This window comes from Microtus ochrogaster, chromosome 2 (genome assembly GCF_000317375.1).
Source record: "Microtus ochrogaster isolate Prairie Vole_2 chromosome 2, MicOch1.0, whole genome shotgun sequence".
Taxonomy (NCBI): domain Eukaryota; kingdom Metazoa; phylum Chordata; class Mammalia; order Rodentia; family Cricetidae; genus Microtus; species Microtus ochrogaster.
The window spans coordinates 79,930,176-79,952,901 of record NC_022010.1 but is presented as its reverse complement, the minus strand read 5'-3'; positions in this window follow the sequence as shown (position 1 = coordinate 79,952,901).

Sequence of the window (22,726 nt, the reverse complement as noted above, 5' to 3'; positions counted from 1 at the left end):
ATTAATTAAATGAATTATCTCCTTCTTGTTCACATTATTCAATTTTATCTAAATAGGTTCCAACTAGACAAGGATGAAACACTGTGATAACAAATCTTAAAAAATAGATTTATGGAGAAGGGACTCAGGGCAAGGTAATCATCAATATTCCAGCTTTAAAGGGGTTACTCTTGGGAAAAAAAAGAATGAAGGGATTTTAGATATTGTATGGAGGACTGTTGCAAAGAGTGGGTTGATGCAAGTACCTGAAGACCTAAAGATGTTATGATTCTAGAAAAGGGTTCTGTGGAAGATGAGAATATACCTAAGCCAACTCAATTGGACTTTGTCCAATAGTCATTGAAATATAATAGTCCTCTGGTCCCAACTGATGTATTTATCAATCCCTGAACAGTTAATTGGGATTCAAACTTTGCATATGCCACCCCCTGTTCAAAGGCACACACTCACACACTCTCAAAAACAGACATGATATCACCTATATTACAATACATCTTTTCAAATACACAATACTATTTTCATCTCATAGAAAAAGAATGAGGCACAGAGAAGTAGCACAGCAAATGGGATAGGAGTGAGGCTGTTGAATTGAGGCTGTTGGTTTTGGATGTCTGAGCAGTGAACCCTTACGACGCTGCCTATTCAGAAAGTATAATAGAGTACCTGCTTTGCGGTTCACCAAATTGTGGATTAAGCATTGAACTTAAACCAGGAACACCCATTTCATTTCACTTCTAACATGCATTGTATAGTAAAATAAATAAATAATGCCACAAAGCCAGTCACTCAGCTTTATAAAATTGCAGTGATTTTTTTTTTCATTATCCAACATAGTCCGGTTCTGGCAAGTTTATTGTGCTGCTGATTTGAGTGCCAACGGCCTCTTGAAGAAAATTGGCTTTTGCAAAATAGTAAGTTTTAAAGTAGTCGCATCGCAAAACCCTCCAGCAGAAGGGAGTAAAAATGCTATTACATTTTCTTTGTAATTTCTCTTTGGATCTTTTCTCCTGGAAAAGATGAAATTGAGCCAAATAGGTTTTCACTGCTTTGGAGGTTACAGAAAAGAACGCTTCTCTTATAGGAAATGGTCCACAGAGATGGTACCCAATGGCATCCAATTAAGTTGCTAGAAAGTTGAGCTGCATTTGCTTGGCCACCCCTGAATTTGCCACGTTGCACCCCTGATGAAGGGAAACAACTTGATGACTCTTCCAACATTACGTGCAAAATGAAGTAAGTAATCACCAGTTTATTCCTTCTAGTCTGCTTTGCTAAGGTGAAAACATTACAACTGAACTCATAGAGGAAAGCAATCTACTCAAACGTCCTATCTTGCAAGGGCTTGTAGACATTCCTTTGCCTCCTTGATCTCCTTCTTAAAGTGTGGAAGGACCTCTTATTGTCTTTTTGCAATAGATTTTGATTTGAGTTAATTAAATGAATTACCTCCTTCTTGTTCCATTATTCAATTTTATCTAAATAGCTCCCAACTAGTAAAAAGAAAAGTTGACTTCCAAATTCAGTCTCTACAGATACTGATGAAATTTGTTCACTGTTCAATTAGTAAACACAAACTAAATAAAGTGACATATGAAGCATTAAATTCAGGTATAAGGATGGAAATCTGACTGTGAACAGGGGATTACTGAACAATAAACTATTCAGTGATGTAAGGGAGATAAGTGTAAACCATTAAAATAATCTACACAACCTTGAAATCATGGGGAGAAAGTGATATAAAAAAGATTGTGCCATCATCAGAGTGAGCCAGAGGTAGAAATGTTTATTCACTATCTTCTACCTCTTATTTGCAGTAATTTTCTGACTCAAAGATAAAAAAGAAATAAAAAACACTAAAATGAAGCTTCAATGTTTAAATTCTCACTAACCTTCAAATATGCACAAAGCAGTTGGTAATATCATTAGATAAATTATATTTTGACTAAGACCTGATTTACAGCTTCTTACATTCTTCCAGGCACTATTATTATAGGTTCTTTTTTATTTTCTTAAATTTTGCAATAAATATATGTCAATGGACATATTATTAATTAGTAATTCTCTATTTTAGGAAATACATATTTTTTTTTTACACTTTTCATTGAGAAAACCAGCCTTATCATTTGGCGGTCTAACAGCTTGCAGAGTAAGCATCTCAAAAGAGTTCCCCCTGTTGTATATGTAGTAAGGGAACAAGTGTAGTGTGTTCTGTAGGTCACATTCATTTCCTACTTAGAAGAGTATTTACAGAAAGATCATTTTATCACTTCTCATTTAATGGTTAAACTCATCAAACTATCCAGGGTAGCAAAAGGCAAGAAATTTTGTTCACTCAACATCATGTTTCAGAGAAGAAGCTTTGCACTTATTTTGTATGCTTTCTCCCTCACGGTTCTCTTGTTTTTTGTTGATAGTATAATACCCGAACAGATAGACCCTATCTTGCTGATTTCTGTGCATAGACTGATTGTCTTATCTGAATTCAATAGGTTTTCACATAATACTTGTTTTTTTTTTATTTTTGAGAATATACTATCACCAGAAGGGAACTATGATAAAGGACATTTTAATTCCTCTGCCTGGAATTTTCAATGTGTAGCTAATATGGAAATTCTGTTTCTCCAGGGATCTAGTATCATAAGGATGTAGATTCACAGATTTAAGCTTCCATGTGCTCTGGGTCAGGCTAAATAAATGAATATGACCCACAGAAAGAAAGGGAATTTTGATAGGAAAAGGCAGTAATAGTTTTAGTCATATTAAATCTTGGGTTTAACTCCAATGAACACCATTGCTTGCGAAGCTGAATTATCCCTAGCACTTGCACTAAAAACTCTTCTACTAAAGTGGAGAGTTGGAAATCTAATTTTCACACTCAACTATTGTAACTAATCAAAATAGAAAGGCTTGACTCATTAACAAGCCACTGATGAAAAAACAAGGCACTTTAGTTATCTTTGTCATATTTTCTATGTAAGTGGTATCTTAGATAATAAATAGAAGTTTCATATAAAGAAGACCATCTAAGATTCATGATACTTATGGAAGAAATTTGATTATTAATGTCATCATTTAACAGGTAAAAGTAATGATGTTCAGATAATATCAATATCATAATGATAAGGTCTCAAAATTACTGAATGCTCATATTATACCAAAACTTGCATAGAGTACATCAAATTAAAAAAGAAACACATTAGAGTATTACTCAGTGATAAAAATCAATGACACCTTAAATTTTTCATGCAAATGGATAGAATTAGAAACCACTATCCTGTGTGAGGTAACCCAGACCCAAAAAGATGAATATGATATGTACTCACTCATAAGTGGATACTAGCTATAAACAAAGGATATTGAGCCATACTTCATGATTCTAGAGTAAGTAATAAGGTGATTCCTAAGGGAAATATATATATGGAGGGGTGAGGAGAGCTTGAGGGAATAGGATAGTTGAGACGGAAGAAGGACAGAGATGAGAACAAGGAGAGAGATTTCTTGATTGAGGGAGTCATTATAGGATTACCAAGAAACTTGGCTCTAGAGAAATTCCCAGGAATCCACAAGGATGAAGTCAGCTAAGCAATAGAGTAGAGGGTGCCTGATCTTGACTTGCCCTGTAGTCAGATTGAAGAATATTTTAAATATCACCATAGAACCTTCATCTAGCAACTGATGGAAACAGAGGCAGAGACCTTCAACGGAGCACTGGACTGAGCTCCCAAAGTCCAGCTGAAGAGTGGGAGGAATGAGAATATGAGCAAAGGGGTCAAGACCATGATGTGGACACCTGCTGAAACAGTCTATCTGAGCTAATGGGATCTCACTAACTCCAACCTTACTGGGAATAAACAAGGATGGGACCAAACTAGTCCCTCTGAATGTGGTTCATGGCTAAATAAGACTGGGGGGGGGGCACTGACAGTAGTACCAAAATTCATCTCTACTGCATGTACTGGCCTTTTGGAAACCTATTGTCTTTGGAGGATACCTTGCTCAGCCTAGATATAGTAGGGAGGGTCTTGGACCTTTCCTAAAGCAATGTGCCTTACCCTCTCTGAGGATTGGATAGGGGTGGAGTGGGAGGGTGTGTGGAGGGGATGGGAAAAGGAGAGAGAGTGGGAACCTGGATTGATATGTATAATGAAAAAAACAATAAAATTTTAAAAAATTAAAAAGTTATGTGCACAAATGCAAAAAAGAAATAATTTTAGAATATACACTGTTCATCTGTTTATCTTGCTTTCACTTATCCATGCTGAAAAATTTAAGTTGCATCTGCATCATTTTATTGACAAGGCTCCAGCATCTCTCCATGGTTTACAGACTAAACATCATATATTTAGCCTGTAATCCATGAACCTCACCCCCAAATTTCACCAACATTAGACCTGTACTATAATTTTATCTAGGCTGGACAGTATCCCACATTCATTCATTCCCCAGTCATGTTGTTTCCTAATGTGAAGTACCTATTTTATATTTTATTTTCTATACTTAGAATTTTCTCTAGCTACAAGCCTCATAAGAAAATTTTCTTCATGTTGCAATGACCATGTTAAATTACATTTTTCTACTATGCTTTTATTTGCAGAAATCATGTTTTCTAAAATACCCCTTTTCTGATGTGATGAATCACAGAATTGTTCTGTTTGTGAAATAATTCATTCTGTTCAAATTATTTGTAATATGTTAGGTTCATCAAACTTTAATATGCTAAAGTTATGGTACGTTAAATATACTAAAACTTGCAGAGACTTTTGAGCAGCAATGTAGATGTCTATATGAGAAAAATTCGCTACACAATATTTCCTCACATATTTTTCTATAAGTGTTTTTAGGTTGACTAGAGAGTGTCAATTCTTACATCTATACACTGGTTCACTCATAGAGTATTATTTAGATGAAATAATTAGGCACTACTTTTGCTGGGAGGTCCTGTTGACTGGAGGTATCAGTCTACTATGGCTTGGTAGCTCTCTTAACTTGGCAACATGGAAGACTCCCTCCTCCTGGTGAAAGGCACCCTGCTCTCTACCTGACCTTATTTGGGGACTGTCTCTAGGCTCACAGGCCTAACACATATCAATGTGACCCTGGATGCAGTTCCTAGTAAAAGCTTTCCCCCTGATGCCCATATGGTAATTAGATATTATATAGGACCATCCTTTCCAAGAAAGCAACTAAGACTTGTACTAGGAACTCTATGATAGTGGTATACTGTTTAATGCAAATTACCATCTCCAATCTTACATATTCCCTGCACTTTGGATTAAAGCTAAGCAGACTCACTGAAGCTGTTTCCCGGAGAGCTATCTCTGTCAAATACATAGGCTAGACAAAACTCTAAATGTAGCTTCTGCTACCTTTGCCCCCATGGCCCAGTGTTAATGAACTGGAGGCAGGGACCTGCACTACTTTGATAGTGGTGGTTTTGTCACAATAGTCATTAGCTTTCTTGAGGACAAGGCTTTATTTGCTTACACTGACTTATCATTAAATGCTTGGCAAAATTTTATAGTATGTGGAAGATCATTTTGTGTTTATTTTTTGTTTATTATTTTTGTTTTTACATACTAACATAAAATTTATTTTATATATTTATATATTTCCCCTGCCTCCTCTCCTCTCAGTTCCTCCCTCCAACCTTCAACCCCCCCCCATTCTCCTAATCTGTTTCTTTTAAGATATAGGAAGGCCTTCCATGAATATCAGTCAGCCATGGGATATCAAGTTGCAGTGAGACTAAGATCATCCTCTTCTGTGAAGGCTGGATGAGGCAATCTGGTAGGAATAATGCTTTCCAAAAGCTGACTTGTTGGAGACAGTCCCTGTTCTTACTGTTAGGAGTCTCACAAGTCTCACAACTGTAACGTGTGTGCTGACAGCCCAGGTCAGTGCCACTCAGGCTTCCTGATTGTCAGTTCAGTCTCTGTGATCCCCTATGAGCCCATAGTTGAACAGTAAGTTTTCTTGTAGTGTCCTCGACCCTTCTGGCTACTAAAAACCTTCCTGTCCCTCTTCCACAGGAAGCTCTGTGAAATGCTTGGCTGTGTGTCTGCCTAATGCTTACCTGTGGCTCTCTAAACTCTTCCTAATGTTCGGTTTTGGTTCTTAAATTCTGTTTCCATCAGTTACTGGGTGAAGCTTCTTTGAACAAAGAGAAGGCCATTAGGAATCATTTCATTGGCATTTTTTGCCAGTAATGTTTGTTCCTATCCTAGGTCTCTGGTCTGCCCAGCCTCTGGGTCTTTGCCCTCAGGAGTGAGCTCTCTTTCTGGGTATGGGTCTCCAACTGGGTATGTCTAGGTGGTCCCACCCACAGTTTCTGCACCATCTTTACCAAAACAATCTAATAGGAAGAACAAATTGTAGGTTGAGGGGTATATAACTGGGTTGGTATCCTTGTCCCTCTACTGAAAGTCTTCTCTGGTTATAGGAAATGGCCAATTTAGGCTCTGTATTCCCAATTGCTAGCAGTCTTAGCTAGGATCACCTCATAGATTCCTGGTAGCTTCCATTGTTCTAGTTTTCTTACTCATCTCAGACTAGATCCCCCCAGATTTCAAATGTCTCTCCTAGTACTCTCTCCCTTCATCCTCCCTGAACATGATCCCTTCTGTTCCCATCTCTGCCCTCCTTCCATACCTCCCCAGTTCACTGTCAATGTCCACTATATTTCCTCTTCACAGTGACATTTGTGCATTACTCCCATTAAGCCCTCTTGCTTCTTAGCTTCTCTGGGTCTGTGGATTGTAGCATGGTTCTTACTATGAGTGAATACATATCATATTTGTCTTTCTGGATCTGGGTTACCTCATTCAGAATGACTTTTTCTAGTTCCATCCATATTTGCCAGCAAATTTCCTGATGCCATTGTTTTTAACAGTTGAGTAATAATCCATTGTGTAAATGTACCACCTTTTCTTTTTCTATTCTTTAGGTAAGGAATAATATATAGTTTGTTTTCAGGTTCTGGCAATTATGAATAAAGCTGCTATGAACATAACTGAGCGAAGTGTCTTTGTGGTATGACTGAGCATTCTTTAGTTATATGCCTAGTATTGGTCTAGCTAAATTTTCAGGTAAATAGATTCCCAATTATCTGAGAAAATGCCATATTGTTTTCCATAGTAGCTATACAAGTTTGTACTCCCACAAGCAGTGGAGCAATATCACCCTCTTCCAGGATGAGCTGTCACTTGTGTTTTTGATCTCAGCCATTCTTACATGTGTTAGATAGAATTTCACAATTGTTGGCCTTTGGTGCAGCAGGCAGTCTGTTCGTCTGATTGGTGTGGCCTGCACCTGTTCTTGTGATTGGTATGGCATGTACCTGAGTAGTTTAAATCTGTTTAACTGTTGTGGCACATCTTTGTTCTGACTGGTATGGGTTTTGCTGCAGTGGCAGAAGTCTGCAGGGTTGGGGACAAGGTGATGAAACAGGGCTAGGATGGCTAGGGCTGCAGGAGGAGTCCCAGGGAACAGAATTCAGGGAGCAGGTCAGCTCAGCTGACAGGTGGGTGTCACTTACTTGTTTTAACAAGCGTGGCTTGCCCCTTAGTCACTCTTAGTTAACTTTAGTATTATCTTTAATTTGTATTATTAGTTAATATGGAGAAATGTAACTATATAGTTTAACATTACACCTTTTTCATGAGGAACAGGTTATCATCACTTCTGTTATTAAGATAAATTTTAAATATCTATTTCTTCAAAAAGAAAGTAGGCTTTGGAGTACATCTTACTATTTTTACTTAAAAATGAGAAACAATAAAATATTAGTTTCTCCTCTTGAATTTTTTAAAATAAATTATGGCCTCACTTATCTCAAAAATTGAATGATCAGGATAAATAGGTGAAATTTTAAAGTACCTTACTTATTTTTATATCATAGGCAATATTTAATAGATTAGCCAGATTGTCCAAATGATATTTCATAAATATAAAAATAACACACTAACTAGAAAAATATTTCTTGGTTATTTGTTTCTGAGACACGGTTTTTCTGTGTAGTTCTGCCAGCCATTCAACTTACTCCACAGGTCAGGCTGGGCTTGAACTCAGAGACTGACTTCTCTCTGCTATGCAAGTGTTGCAATTAAAAGTATATGCCACCACTGCTTGGCTTGGAGAAGTGTTTTCATTGTACAGTGGCATGGAAGTCTTAAAATGTGTAAGCAAAATGACCAAACTTAAACAGACTCCAGAGATACTTATTCCCCCCAAAATCTTGAGTTTTTGAGATTTTGCCATCTTTAAAACTAGAGATATTTAAGGCATGACTATTTGATAATACTTCTGTCTTGGTCACTGTCCTGTTCTTGTGAAGAGACAACATGAGCACGGCAACTCTTAGAAAAGAAGCATTTATTTGGAGCTTATTTCCACTGTCAGATGTTTAGTCCAGTAGCATCACGGTGAGGAGTATGGTAGCATACAGGCAGCTATGGCTTTGGGGGAAGTAACTGAGAGTTCTACATCCAGAGCCTCAGGCAGCAGAAAAGAAAGAAGTCAGAAGAGGTTTGAATGTTTGAAACTTCAGAGCTCATCCCCAGTGACAGACTTCCTTCAATAAGGTTAGATAACTTAAATCATTTCAAAAAGTGCCACTCCCCGATGACTAAGCTTTCAAATATATGAGGAAAGGGGGACCATTCTTATGCAAACCACCACAACCTAGAAATGTTATTCAGAAATATATCTACCATAGGTGCACATTCATTTCTACAGTATACATTTGAAGGCTATTCCTAAACCACTGATTGCTAACAGGGGCAATTTACTAAGATGTTCCCAAAGCTCAGGTTTCAGTGGCTCTTACACAGATTACTTTTGAGATAACAGGAAAACTCCTAGCAATATATTCATACGGTTTCATCATTATTTATTATTATGTTTGATTGAAGTAGTAATATGGCTGAACAGCAGTCATCAAAGACATTAACATACTCATTTGGACTTCCTCTCTGTCACGCTTGCCTGTTACATAGCACTGCAATGAGTACATTCATCCTTTAAAGTGGATTGTGATTTAGTTCACTGCTTATTTAAATCTTCAATTTTATCCCCAGTGTAGAAATAACTGTCAACTTGTAACAGAATTCCTGCTTCTAGCTTTCCGTGGAGCTCAACCAGGCCTTTGCTGAAGTGTTCCTCTTCATATTTGTTATTACCATCAAAGCTCTTGCTCTTCCTTGTAGTTTTTGGACCCAAAAGAGATACCCATGTAGATAAAGTACTTGCTGGGATATCAAAATTACCCAAATTCAGAGACCCAGTTTCAGCTCAAGTTGGAGCTTCATGACTATAATCTTAATGCTGAAAATGAAGGCAGGAGGATCCTATGGGCTTCTCAGGCCAACAGTATAGCCAAGTTGACAAATCCATGGTTCCATAATAGAGACTGTGCCTCAAATAAAAAATGAAGAACAATAGAGGAAGACACCTAACTTTAAATTCTGGTTTTAACTTTCAAAGATAAACATACACATATTTACACTAGAGGCTTGAGTTAGAATGGCCACCATTGTCTCATATATCTGAATGCTTGGTCCCTAGTTAGTGGAACTGTTTGAAAAGGATTATAAATATTAGGAGATGTGGAGTGGTTGGAGTAGGTGTGACCTTGTTGGAAGAAGCATGGCTCTAGGGGTGAGCTCTGAGATTTTAATGGTCAAGGAAAAGTCTAGGAGTCTCTCTCTTTTCTTTCTCTCACTGTCTGATGTCTGGGAATCAGGAGGGAAAGCTTTCACTTAGTGCTCCAGCACCGTGCCTGTCTGCTTCCCACCGTGATAGTCATGGACTAAGTGTCTAAACTGTAAGCAATCTCGCACTTACATGCCTTTCTCTTACAGTTTGTCTTCCTCATGGTGTCTCCTCATAGCAACAAAACAGTATCCAAATCTTTAATAAATAAATAAATGGAAAAAAAACAGTATCCAAGACACTTATACCTGAAATATACATATATACAGGTATTATGAGGATACACATCTCTCCTGAGCTTTAGAGCAGTGAAGCTCAAATGTTGCAAAGTGGTGACCTGATTTTTTATATTTTTATTATTGACATTCATTACCTACTTTTCATGCCTTTATCTCACTTTCTGTACTTACAGGATAATTCCCCATAGAAAGCAATTGTACCTATAGTTTTTTTTTTTTGGAGCTTGATTTTGAAAATCATAAGCAAAGAAAAATTTATAATTTATAAGCTGTATTAATTTTTCTTCAAAGGTGTTTCTATGTCTTATAATTCTCGAGACCCATATAATCTATATCCTCATTACAAGAAGCCACATATTGTTAAAAATGGAAAACACTGAACCATTTAAAAGCCCCATCCTTTCATTAACTAGTACAAGGAAATCTCTTTTACAAGGTCTTAAAATTTTTCAATTTTATTGAAAATGCTATCATATTATTGATATCATGAGATAAATCTAAATAAAAACTTTAAATGTATTTTAAAGAAAATATTTTCATACTACATCTTTATCACCATAAAAGAGGCTAGTGGTTGAACCAGTGAACTCAGAATCTATTGTGATCTGGCTGATTTAAATTACTGTACTCCTAAAGCTCCTGATGAATTACAGAGGATAAAGGGTAAAGCAAAGGAAAAGAAAGGGTAGATGTCAATAATGCCTACATTTCCAAGTAAGCAAGACTCATAAACAAAAGGAAGTCAGAAATGCATGGGGTTTTCTTCAGTGACTCTAGGGACTGGCAAATTGGATGTGTGGACCTTTCTTTCTGGGTCAGCAATCCAAATTCAGCCTGGGTCACTTGATTCCAAAAAAGTCATTATTTCACAACTGATTCATACACTCTCTGTGAAAGGAATGTGGCTTTGCTCCAGGATTTGAAGATAGGAGTCTGCATCGTAGCCCTCTCATACAGAACAGTAATTGGCCCCCTTGTTAGCCACCTGGACAGAAAGGCCAGGGATTAAATGAATACTGGAACCGAACTGCACTCACTGTGGAGGGAGGAAGAGCCTCAGCCATACTAGCCAGGCAGTATTGATAGCAAGAAAACACATTTTCCTTTTCTTGCCTTGCACTGTGTGGATTTAAGGGGAAATTCTGAATACCAGATGTCAGCTTGCTATTTGTCCAAGGCACTTAAAACATTTTGAAAAGAAAAGGATTGCAAAGAAGCTTATCAAAAATTGCTTTTGGCATGGAGCTCTGCTTGACACGCTTCAACATAAGGGTAAAATGCCATGGCCGAGTTACAGCCCCTGCATCTGTGAGTTCATCATCACATAGCTCACAAAGCCCACACTGAAATGCTTCTTTCAGGCACTTGGGCAAGAGGTGGAGCTCAACGGATTTCCTTCCTTTCTTGTGATTCCTAATAGAGTGGTCATTTTCTAGCAGTTCGTAAATTAAGAAATAGGAAATGGATTCCAATGTTCATAATTTAACTCAGGGTAGCTTCTGAAGTGTGTATTACTAGTTTGTCCTAATGCAAAACTACTGACTGAAACTAATCTCCTTAATGAGGTTCATTTGTCCTTTGACAAAGCAATAAATAGTTTCCTCGAGAAAAACTTAACTAATAGTGCAGCCGATACTTTATAATTAATTTTCCTCCCCATCCTTGCAAGCATGAAAACAAATAGTAAATTTTTCCTTTGTTCATCTCTTTAGAACAACTGTTTAGCAGAGATATGCTTGATTAATGGATTTAATTTGTTCCTTTCTTCTGTAGTCAGTTTTCATATTACACTGGTTATCAGAGGGTAGGACAATAATGTGGGCATTCTCATTGCCATCCACTCCATCAGTGTCAACCTGGCTTCTAGCTCTGGGTCTGCCTCTTTAACCTTTGTCGTCCTGGAGAATCTTTCATCAATCTGTGTTACAGTCACCTTGGGAAGAAAAGGCAGAAGCACTCAGTCAGCACTTACAGGTAGTAAAGTGTGTCATTATTTCTAACAAAATGCTGGCAGCCGTGTACCTTTCATTTCCTGCGGAAATATGATTTGTGAGGTCAGCAACACAACTGTTAAAAGAGAAAAATGGAAGGAACCACTCTGACCACTACAAGGCCCTCTAGAAATAGCAGCAACCACACACAAAATATCAAATGAGTCCCTGTACATAGGAGTCTCAAAGATGGGAGCTAGTTTTGCAAATTGAATATTGTTTTCAGATAATATAGGACCATTGTAGAGGTCAGATTGCATCATAAAACTATAACAGCCATCCTCATAAAACTGGCCATTTGCTAGTAAGGTCCAAGTCTTCTTGATAGTCAATATCTAGCTCACTTGACTTTTCAGGGCACCATAAAAAAATCACAAATGTACAAGTAGTGATGATATTTTATTATTATTATTTCTAACCCATGTGAAATATAGACTATATAGAAAAATAGAAGTTTTTGAAAACTTTGTGTGTCAATATTTAACAAGAACTGAAAACTTAAAATAAAACAATATGCTTAGAGTTGTCAAGTGCACATGAATGTGGGGGTTTTATGTATAGTGTAATTCCACCAAGGATTTCCCCTTTTGATGCTAAAAGATGAACTGTACTAAATCAATATGTTTAAAACATAGAAAATATGTACAAAGTCTATACTCATAGCTTAATATTTTTTTACAAACCTATTTTGATCTTAAGGTCCATACTTGAAAAGAGTATCTATATTTTTAAGGATCTCCTTTAAATTTATATTATAGAATTATTGTATGATCATCTTACAATACATAAAAGTTTCTTTTAATATTACTATTATAGTACGGCATACAAGTATTTAAATTAATGCTTCGGGGAATAAATTAAAAAACAATACTTCTTTAAAGACTTCTTTTGGCATTTAATTGAAGCACTCTTCTTGAATAATTTTGGGAGATAAAAATCCCCAAGCATTGTAAAATATCTAACACTGAAGAAAATTGTCCCAATGAGTATTTAACTGTGATAGTTCTGTATTGATATAGAGTTAAGATTTAGATTCGGCTACCAGCTTTATCAGTTTTCAGTTGCTGGTGTCACTCTTTCTTGTGAGAATAACACATTTGTCATAAATATCTTATTTACGTAAAAATGAGGCACTGTCATATCACCTCACAACAGCAAAACAATTTCAGCGTTTCTTGCTGTGTATTAATTTTCATTTTTTTTAATTTCCAGAATGCCTTGTACTCACTCATCTAAAGTTCCAGCAATTTACCACATTTTCTTTACATATATAGATGTGCCTGCAAGGATTCTGACATGCTGCTGTGTTCACACTTTCTCCTGTGGAGATATGTGTAATGATAATTTATGATTTAACAAATAAAGCTTGCCTGAAGATCAGAGTGCAGAGAGCTAAGCCACTAGAGGCCAGGAGGTGGCAACACACGCCTTTAAACCTAGGACTCAGGAGACAGAGGAAGAGCATCTCTTTTAGTTCAAGGCCACCCTGGACTACAGATTGAGTCTGTCTTAAAGAGAAACAGGGCTTCCCGAAAGGTGATCCCAGTACTTAGAATCCCATACCTTTAATCCCAGTTCTAGGAAGGTGGAGACAGAAGGGATATGGCTAGGTGGAGAAAGGACTATAACGGGGTAGAGACAGGAGCTCATTATAATCTAGGGTTTGGTGGAAACAGTTGTAGTTTAAGGTGTAGTCTGAAGCAGTCAGTCACAAGACATAGTTTGAAGACGCAGTCTGAGGGCCAAGCTTCTCTTCGGTCTGTACATCGGTAATGGCTGTCACTCTGATGGCTGGCCACTCTGCTTCTTTGATCTCTCAGTTTTCAGCTCCTAATATCTGACTATGGGTTTTTATTAAGAACAATTAAAATTTGTGCTACATATGTGTCTGTCTCCATGGTCCTGTCTTTTTCTTTATTCTCTCTCTGCTCAAGAAACTCCTATTTGTCTTCTTTGTAGCTGACATAAATTGTCTCTGTTTTCAGAGTCCTTCTATATCATAACAATTACAATCAAATATTTCTTGCATAGTACTGCTTTTCATTCTTTTATATACCAATTAAAGATGTGAGATACACTTTTGGAGATACACACACACACACACACACACACACACATAATGTAAACTACAAAGCCACTGGATCTGGATTAGTGTTCTCTCTTATCACATGCTATCTTTCTATCTTGTGCCTGCATGTAGTGGAACTCAGTAGTAGTGTATTGATTAGACAAATGAGTAATTTATTCATAATTATAAATAAGCTTTGTTTTTAAAAAGCATCTTCATTTAAAAATACTAAGTATAAAGCTATATAAATGTATTACACATAAAATATGAAGCTAGTTATAAAATAACCAGTTTAAAATAAATTTACCAGTTTATGTATCATCATACATTTATTAAAACTAATCAATGTATTTCTCATCACATAAATTCCAAATAAATATTCTAGAAATGAGATAAAGACTAACTTTTTCTTTAAAATGTTATAAATATAAAAGCTTTGTTTTACTTTATATATTCATGTATAATAATAAAAAGTTGTTTATGTAGCAAAACCTATAATCTTGGATTTCCCAAAATATTCCAAGTCATTTTCAGTTATGATTATGTCTCAGAAAAGTACTTTGAGGTCACAACCACAAATATTTTGAAAACTTATGCATTTGTTTTATGAAACTCAAATATAAAACAAAGAGAAAAGGAATAACGAAGTCGGCAAAGCAATTTCTGTGATAGTTTTAACTTTAGCTGCTAATGTACTTTAATAGTGGACAGGCAAACTATCTTGGAGATATTTATTTGTGATTAGAAAGGTTCTTTGTTGGTTCCTATTTGATTTACCTGAGTGCTCAAACATGTCTTCACTAACTCCAATGACACCAATGTGGAGGTGACATTTGGGGAAAGGTTATGGTTGTTCTTCATTGTCAACTGAACTGGATTTGGGAACGTCCTAGCAGACATGCCTCTGGGTGTATCTTTGTGGGCATTTCCGGAGATAAAGAAAGATTTATCCTGCATGTTGGTGGCATCCTTCTAGAACATGGGGTCTTGGGGTCAATTAAGAGGGGAAGAGTTGAGCTGAGCTCCATCGTTCAACTCTCTATCTAGATTTCCGACGGTAGACACAGTGTGACTTGTTGTCTCTCAGGCTAATGGCAACACCTAGCATAAATCTCTCCTTCCACCATACTTTTGCATAAAGATGTATGTACTATGCCCACAGACTGAGCCCAAGTGAGCCTCTCTTTTCTTGAGTCATTGGCTGCAGGTATTCTGTCACAGCAGTGACACGAGCAAGCAAAGCAGAATATTGGTGCTGACAAGTGGTACTATTAAGATGGACCCAATCATGTGTGTTGACAGTCTCACAGCCATGCAGTCCCACAGAAACACACAGAGGTCCACATTAATTATAAACTGGTTGGCGAACTAGCTCAGGCTTTCTTATTAACTAACTCTTACATTGTATAGTAACTGATAATTTTTGTCTGTGTTAGCCAGTGGCTTGGTATCTTTTCTCAGTGAGGCATTCACACCTTGCTTCCTCTGTGTCTGGGTGACAACTGCAGACTGAGCCTTTCCTCTTCCCAGAATTCTCCTATTCTGGTTGCCCTGCCTGTACTTCCTGCCTGGCCGGCCAATCAGCATTTTATTAAAACAGTTCAAGTAACAAGTCTTTACAGGGTACATATCATTGTCCCACGGCACATGTGATTTCTAAGATTTTGGAAGTGGTTTGTGGGAAAAAAACGAAATTCTTCAGGACTGAAGTATTTTAAGGCTAGAAAAGACCTAGAGTGTTGTAAGCCGAACTCAGCGGGTCACTTTGATGGGAGTTTGGAAGATAACTATAGACAGAGGAGGCCAAAGTCATGAGGTTTCAAAGGGAAATCAAGGATTCTATGGGCAATAGAATAGAGCTTGTTATCATTCATGTCACCTTCTAACTGGGTTCTTTTTGCATATGCTCTGAAATCCTGAGTGAGTGTGTGTGAGTAAAGGATTAAATTGTTTGGTGGAAGAGGCATTTTAATGCAGGCAGTGGAGAAGCATCTATTCATATTATTTATTAGTCAGCTATGGTGGGAGACAGCAGAGATAAATTAAAAATATTGTTTGGACAGGAAAAGAGGGTCTGTGAGTTTAAGAATGCAGTCAAGGTACATGCAGAGAAAGCAACTTTGATTGTTAAGGTGATTAGTTCTGTTAAAGAGAAAACTCACTTTCTTCCTGGAACAAAAGTCAAGGTACCCTTAGGGAAGACATCACCTATTGAATACTCTAAGGTGAAAATGCAAACCCATCTGAAAACCCAGAACTTGCTGGATAGCAATGAATAAGTGTTGTGGGAGCTGTGGGCTACGTTCCTGCCACCCCAGCTCCTGGCCATCTGGCTAGCTTATGCTCCAAAATAACAACACACAAATTGTATTCATTTAAACACTGCTTGGCCCATTATATCTAGCCTCTTCTCGGCTAATTCTCACACCTGGACTAGCCCATTTCTATTAATGTGTGTAGCACCCCAAGGTGTGCTTACCGGGAAAGATTCAGCTTGTCTAACCTGGTGGCTTGCTTCATTGCCTCTGGCCGGGAGAGGGGAGCATGGCCTCTGAGCTCACTTCCTCTTCCTCCCAGCATTCTGTTCTGTTTACTCCTCCCACCTATGTTTTAACCTATGAAGGCCAAGCAGTTTCTTTATTTTTTAACCAATGACCTTCCTCCATCAAATAAGTAAGTGCTTTCTTTGCAAGTTTAGTTATCTAGGTGTAGCAATCACCACAGGCTGTGGCATTTCCAGCTAGCAATCGAATTTGGTAACATATTCCATTTGTTACTAGTATAGTGGACTTAGAAAATTTAAGCCATGAGAAATTTCATTAAAGGTTCAGAAAGACTCTGGGATCTGGGATCCTTGAGTAAATAAATACATAGGAAGAGAGAAAGCAAGCTGTGCACCAGCATGAATCTCTCTCTCTCTCTCTTTTTTTTTCTGACTGTAGATGCATTATGACCAGCTGCTGCCTGCTCAATCCTTAGAGTCAAACTGCTGTTGCCATCACATGTTTCCCACCGTGGGGAGACTACATCCTCAAACTGTGTGTGAAAATCCCTTACATATTTTTGTCATGACACTGAGAAAAATGACTAATAAAAGAAGATAAAACATCTACTCAGTGTCTGGATTTTAATGTACTAAGGAATTAACAGATAAAATTCTAGCTTTTTGTATGGTAGAGACAATCTCTGATGTAGTAGATTCATAACTAAAAACAAAACAAATACAAATACTTCATCATAGAACAAGCACATTTTTTTTGGAGTTATTTTGTTCAGAAAAGTTTTGAAGACATACAAGTGTATGACTGTTTTGGCTGTATATTTGTTGCCTTTAGAAACATAAAAAAGAAGAAATAGATTATTCACAGGACTTTGAAAGTGTTGCTTCTTCATTAAGTTATACATGTACAGGATGGAAAGGGAAGACATTGCTTTCCCATGAGATAAACCCAAAGGTGTTATGCTAAATAAAATAAGAAGGATTAAATGAGCTCCAGAGGTCAGAGCTCTTTTCTAATTCTGTGAAAAGTTTAGGATTGATAAACTTTAGCAAGGAGCAGAAGAAGAGGGAAATCTAAGTGTAAATAAATTAAAACAGAATATTATAACATAATTGTAAGTAATTTGTATTTGATCCCTTGCAAAAGCTGTGTTCATAGCCACTTGCTACTTTCTTTACCTACATATCTGGTCTCATCAACATTCCATACCCAGCAACTGAGAGCATGTAAGAAGTAAGAAATAAAGATGTGACTGAGAGTCAGTCCATGGATAATCCATTATTACCTTTCAAAAATATATCTTTGTTGCAATTTTCATTGTTCCAGGGTATGTGCAGATAGAAAAAAAATATGATACCAACTCCAGCCATAATCAATGGCTGATGGTTAGCTTTTAAAACTAGTTATTTTATTTTTGAAATTATAAGATAATTTCATAATTTCCCTATTTTCTTCCTTTCTTTCCACCATTCAAACCCTCCAGTGTAGGCTTCCTTTCTCTCTTTTACATTAATTGCCTTTTTTTGCATTGATTGCTGCTACATGCATATAAGTGTGTGTGTGTGTGTGTGTGTGTGTGTGTATGTGTGTGTTCCTAATATAAACTGCTTAGTCTGAGTAATATTTTACACACACACACACACACACACACACACTTATATGATTTCAGAGCTGACCCATTGATGTTAGTTAGGTAAACAACAAGAGATTGTTTTTTCCTATTCTGGTATTGTTTCTCCCAACCTCAGCATTATTTATTCACCTGTAGTTCTTTGTGTAGGGCTGAGGCCTTTTGGTTTTTCCCTCAACCATGCTAACATGTCTATTATTGTTAAGGTCATTGTTCAGCGCCTACTTAAGCAGTTATGTTGATAAATCTCTATGATTGTAGTTTCTGGGATTATCAGGAACACAGTCTCAGAGGAAACTTCTTAATTCTTCAGCGCTTGTCATCTTTCTCCCACCTTTCAGGAACGTTCCTGAGCCTTAGGTACTGAGGTTGTTTTGTACAAGGTTATGTACTGCTGTTGTTTTGGTTTTCTGTTTTGTAAGTTACACAGTGTTAATATCTTTATAAGGCTAGAAGAAAGTGATTAGATATTTGTTAAGTGACTATATTGTATTAGTGGTTTCATTCTAGGTTCCCTTTTGTAATCATTGATTCTAGTAAATTAAATATTTAGACACATGTTATTCCAATTTTTGCTGTTATTAAAAATTGGGAATAAGATGTAACTCTCAAAGATACAAGGCATAAACCTTCAATGACCTTGAAAATATACAGTTTGTGCTTGTCTACTAAAAAGAAAGTGATAGCAAGTATGGTGCCATCTGCCTTTAGTCCTAGCACTAAGGAGACAGAGTCAGCCTGATCTCTGGGAATTGGATGCCAACCTGGTCTACATACTGAATTCCATCAGGTCCCAAGGAGGCTCACGGAAACTTGTACTCAATACCTCTGGCTCTTCCTTGCACTTCTAACCCCACCTCCTAACCTAAACCTCTTCAGTCTGGAAGTTAGGAGTCCTTTTAGGCAACCAGACCTGGTCACAGTGTCACAATAATAGAAGCTTGATTTATGTCTTAGAGTTTCTTTCACTCAGAAAGGACAACATGACCACAGCAAGTCTTATAAAGAAAGCATTTAACTGCAGTGGCACATTTTCAGCCCATTATTATCATGGCAGGGAGTGTGGCAGTGTGCACGCAGACAAGGTATTGACTATATCTTGATCAGAAGTCAACAAGAAGTGGACTGTGTCACCGGGCATTGTTTGAGCATGCATGAGACCTCAAGCCTAATTCCATAGTGAGACAAGGCCACCCTCCTAATAGTGTCACTCCTTTTGGACTTATGCAGGCAAATTACATTCAGGCTACCACATTCCATTTCTTGGCACCCATAAGCTTTTAACAGTATCAGAATGAACTTAATCTAACTTCAAAAGTTCCCATAGTCTATCATAGTCCTAAAAATTTTTTAAAGTCCAAAGTTTAAGGTCTCTTTCTTCTGAGATTCATTCAATTACTTAACTGAAATCCCCTACAAAATCAAAATAAAAAACCCACATCACATTCTTCCAAAATATAGTGGCACAGGATATAGATTACCATTCCAAAAGGTAGGAAGGGAAGAGAGCACAGTCAGGAAATATTGAACCAAAGCAAGATGAAAAACAAGCTGGGTAAACTCCAAATTTTGTATGTTTGATGTCAAAATGTTCTTTGGCTCTCCAACTCCTTTTAGTTTTGTTGACTGCAACATGCTTCTTTTTTTGGGGCGGGGGTGGTTTCATTCCCTTTTAGCAGCTTTCTTTGGCAGGTAGCTCATGATTCTGGTATCTCTAATGTCTTGGGGTCTTCAAGGCAATCCAGGCTTCAACTTCACAACTTCATGAAATGGCCTCTCTAGGCCTCCATTCAGGGACATCCCTGATACATGTCTGGTCTTAGTGACTTTCCTTAGTCGCAGAGGCAAACTCCATAACCCATTTCTTCTATTTTTAACTCTAAAGACAGAAGCATGTGACTTAAGCTGCCAAGTTCTGCTGGCTGCAAGGGCTAGAACATAGCAGTTCAATTACATCTTCACCAGTTTTCTGTTTTCATTGTTACCTTTACTGCCTAAGCTTAGCTGTCCTTGAACTTGCTCCATAGACCAGGTTGACCTCAAGCTCTCTCACTGGGTGTGCTTGAGCATACAAGAAACCTTAAAATTTAACTCCACAGTGATACTCTTCCTCTAACAAGGCCACAACTACTAATAGTGTCACTCCCTTTGGACTTATGGGGGCCAATTACATTCAAAGTACCACATCATGGTTACTGGTATTTTCTTCAGGATAATTTAGCATCTCCTAACCCTTTGAGGTAAAAGTTGTATTTTTTGCATTGTCAGACTTCAGGTTTTAGTGAACACATGTGAGTTTGTAGACCTCTGTAGGGTAGACCCTACAATAATTTTTAGCCTGTGAAAGAAACATCAAAAATTTATGAGGTTGTTTGATAGTAAATGATTTCTATTTATTGTAGCAATGTCATCACATTGACTACAACTGTCCTGCCTGCCAAAATGTTCTTCACATTGATCATAAAATTCAAATTGATCATCTTATTCCTTAATTTAATTACTTAATATCAGAGTTTTAATATTAGTAAAATTACATTAAGCACAATTAAATTACTACCTCTATATAAGCATATCAAAGAATTAAACATCCTGAACAGATATTTGTCCTTATCTTGAGCAAAGTTCAATTTCATAGAACATAAAATATGAAATACCACTCTTCCCTCTTGTTGAAATCTTTCTCCCCAAATTAGTCTGTTATTAATTTGGCTCCCTTAAATTTTTTAGGCCTTCTTTATTCCTCTTTCCATGTATTTAGAATATGCCCACTAACTTATTGTCTAATTTAACAAATATTTATTAAGCTCTTTATATGTATTGAGATTTTTTTCCATTTGTAAGTGACTTCAGAAAATGAAAAGTATCAAGGCACATCAGTGATGCTAAGAGATTAGAGAAGGTAAAAGTTTTACAGTTCCATAAACTGCAGTAGAAAGATGACTCAAAGGTAATAAATGCATATTACAAAAGAAAAATATTAGGTCTATATGTGCATAGAGACTATAAACCAATATTGTAATCATGAGTTAAATATGATACTTAGAATCATTTTGCTAGTGATCCATTCCAATATTAAAAATGAATATTTAATATACTATAATATATCATCATTATTTTCCAAAGAAATGCTCTATTGCAATGAATGCAAATTGTGGTACCATCATAAAATCACAATAAATTGAATGCATAAAAATGCTGCTGCACATGGAAATCATTTCACAATTTCTACTAGCTATCAAGTTTCTAGTTATGCAAATGTAAAATACATAAACATATGTTAACAGAGATATAATAATCAAATAAATATTGACTTCCATGAATACTTTAGAATTTTAGAAAAATAGCATATCTCTCAGAAATAGCTTTTGCTATACTATTATCTTAATGTGTATAATAACTCATCATTCTGTTCTACTTCCACCTTAATCTTGGCCATGGCCATTTCATTTTTCTACCCGATATAATAATGTTTAGTATTATTTTCTTTGATTTTCATTTTCTTCTGTATTGGAAAGTGAAGGGGTAGCTAACATTAAATATGATGTGTGTCTTACAAAGCATATATGAGTGCTAACATCTGAAGGTAACACTTATTTCCACAGTAGAACTAGAAGGGAATCCACCCATTTTCTCTCCCCCTACTTGAAGTTAAATGTTTGCTTTTAGGTGTACATTTTTAATTCAGAAAACTGTGATAAAGTAAAAGTATTTCTGTATTTCAATTCTGGTTAGAATTTGGAAAACAAAAGAATGAATGTAAAACAGGAAAATGATTGCTCACTATTAATAAATACCCCCCCACATACTTGCACCAATGAAGCAAGTTCAAGTAGGATTTTTGTGTCTTTTAATGGAAACATTTAAAGAAAGAATTCAAATTGTATATCTTCAAATAAATTTCCAAATTTTAGCTTAATTTGAAGGTTGCAAACTATCACAAAATTAGAAGTGGTTAATAGTGGTTGTCAGGTATTATTTGGTGTCTTCTGTTTATTTTCCTGAAAATTATTAGGCTGATGTAGATCACATAAAATATATATTATCTGCTACTAGAGAGTTTAAATATATTGGTTGAATCTTATTTTGCTCTAATTTGATTAATGAATGTATGAACAGATTTTGTTGAAGTTGTAGCTGAAATAAGAAAAACAAAGAAAATATCATATTTTTACGTGTAGTTCATAGGGATATAAAGACTTTCTGGACATTTTTAGTAATTTTACTTTTCCAAGATTAAATTTAATACAACTTCAGATATGAACTCATGCTACTGATCGAAGTAAAGAATTCTTGATAACTATGAGTTTGATAATGTTTTAATGTCAAGGAACTTGAAATTCATGTTGTATCAAGTAGATTTATTTTCTTTTCTAATTGAGAGAATTCAGGCTTACAAAATTAGGATCATAGACATAGACCACCTTATTGGATTTATGCAAATCAGAACTAGAATCTTCAACTACCCTCATCAACTCCCTGTTTCTAGGGACATAAAACCCCAGAGTAAGAAATAAAATGACTGCATTTGTCCCAGATCTATCTTTCAAATTGTCTTGCTTTACAACATTATAAGAATCTATAGCTTTACT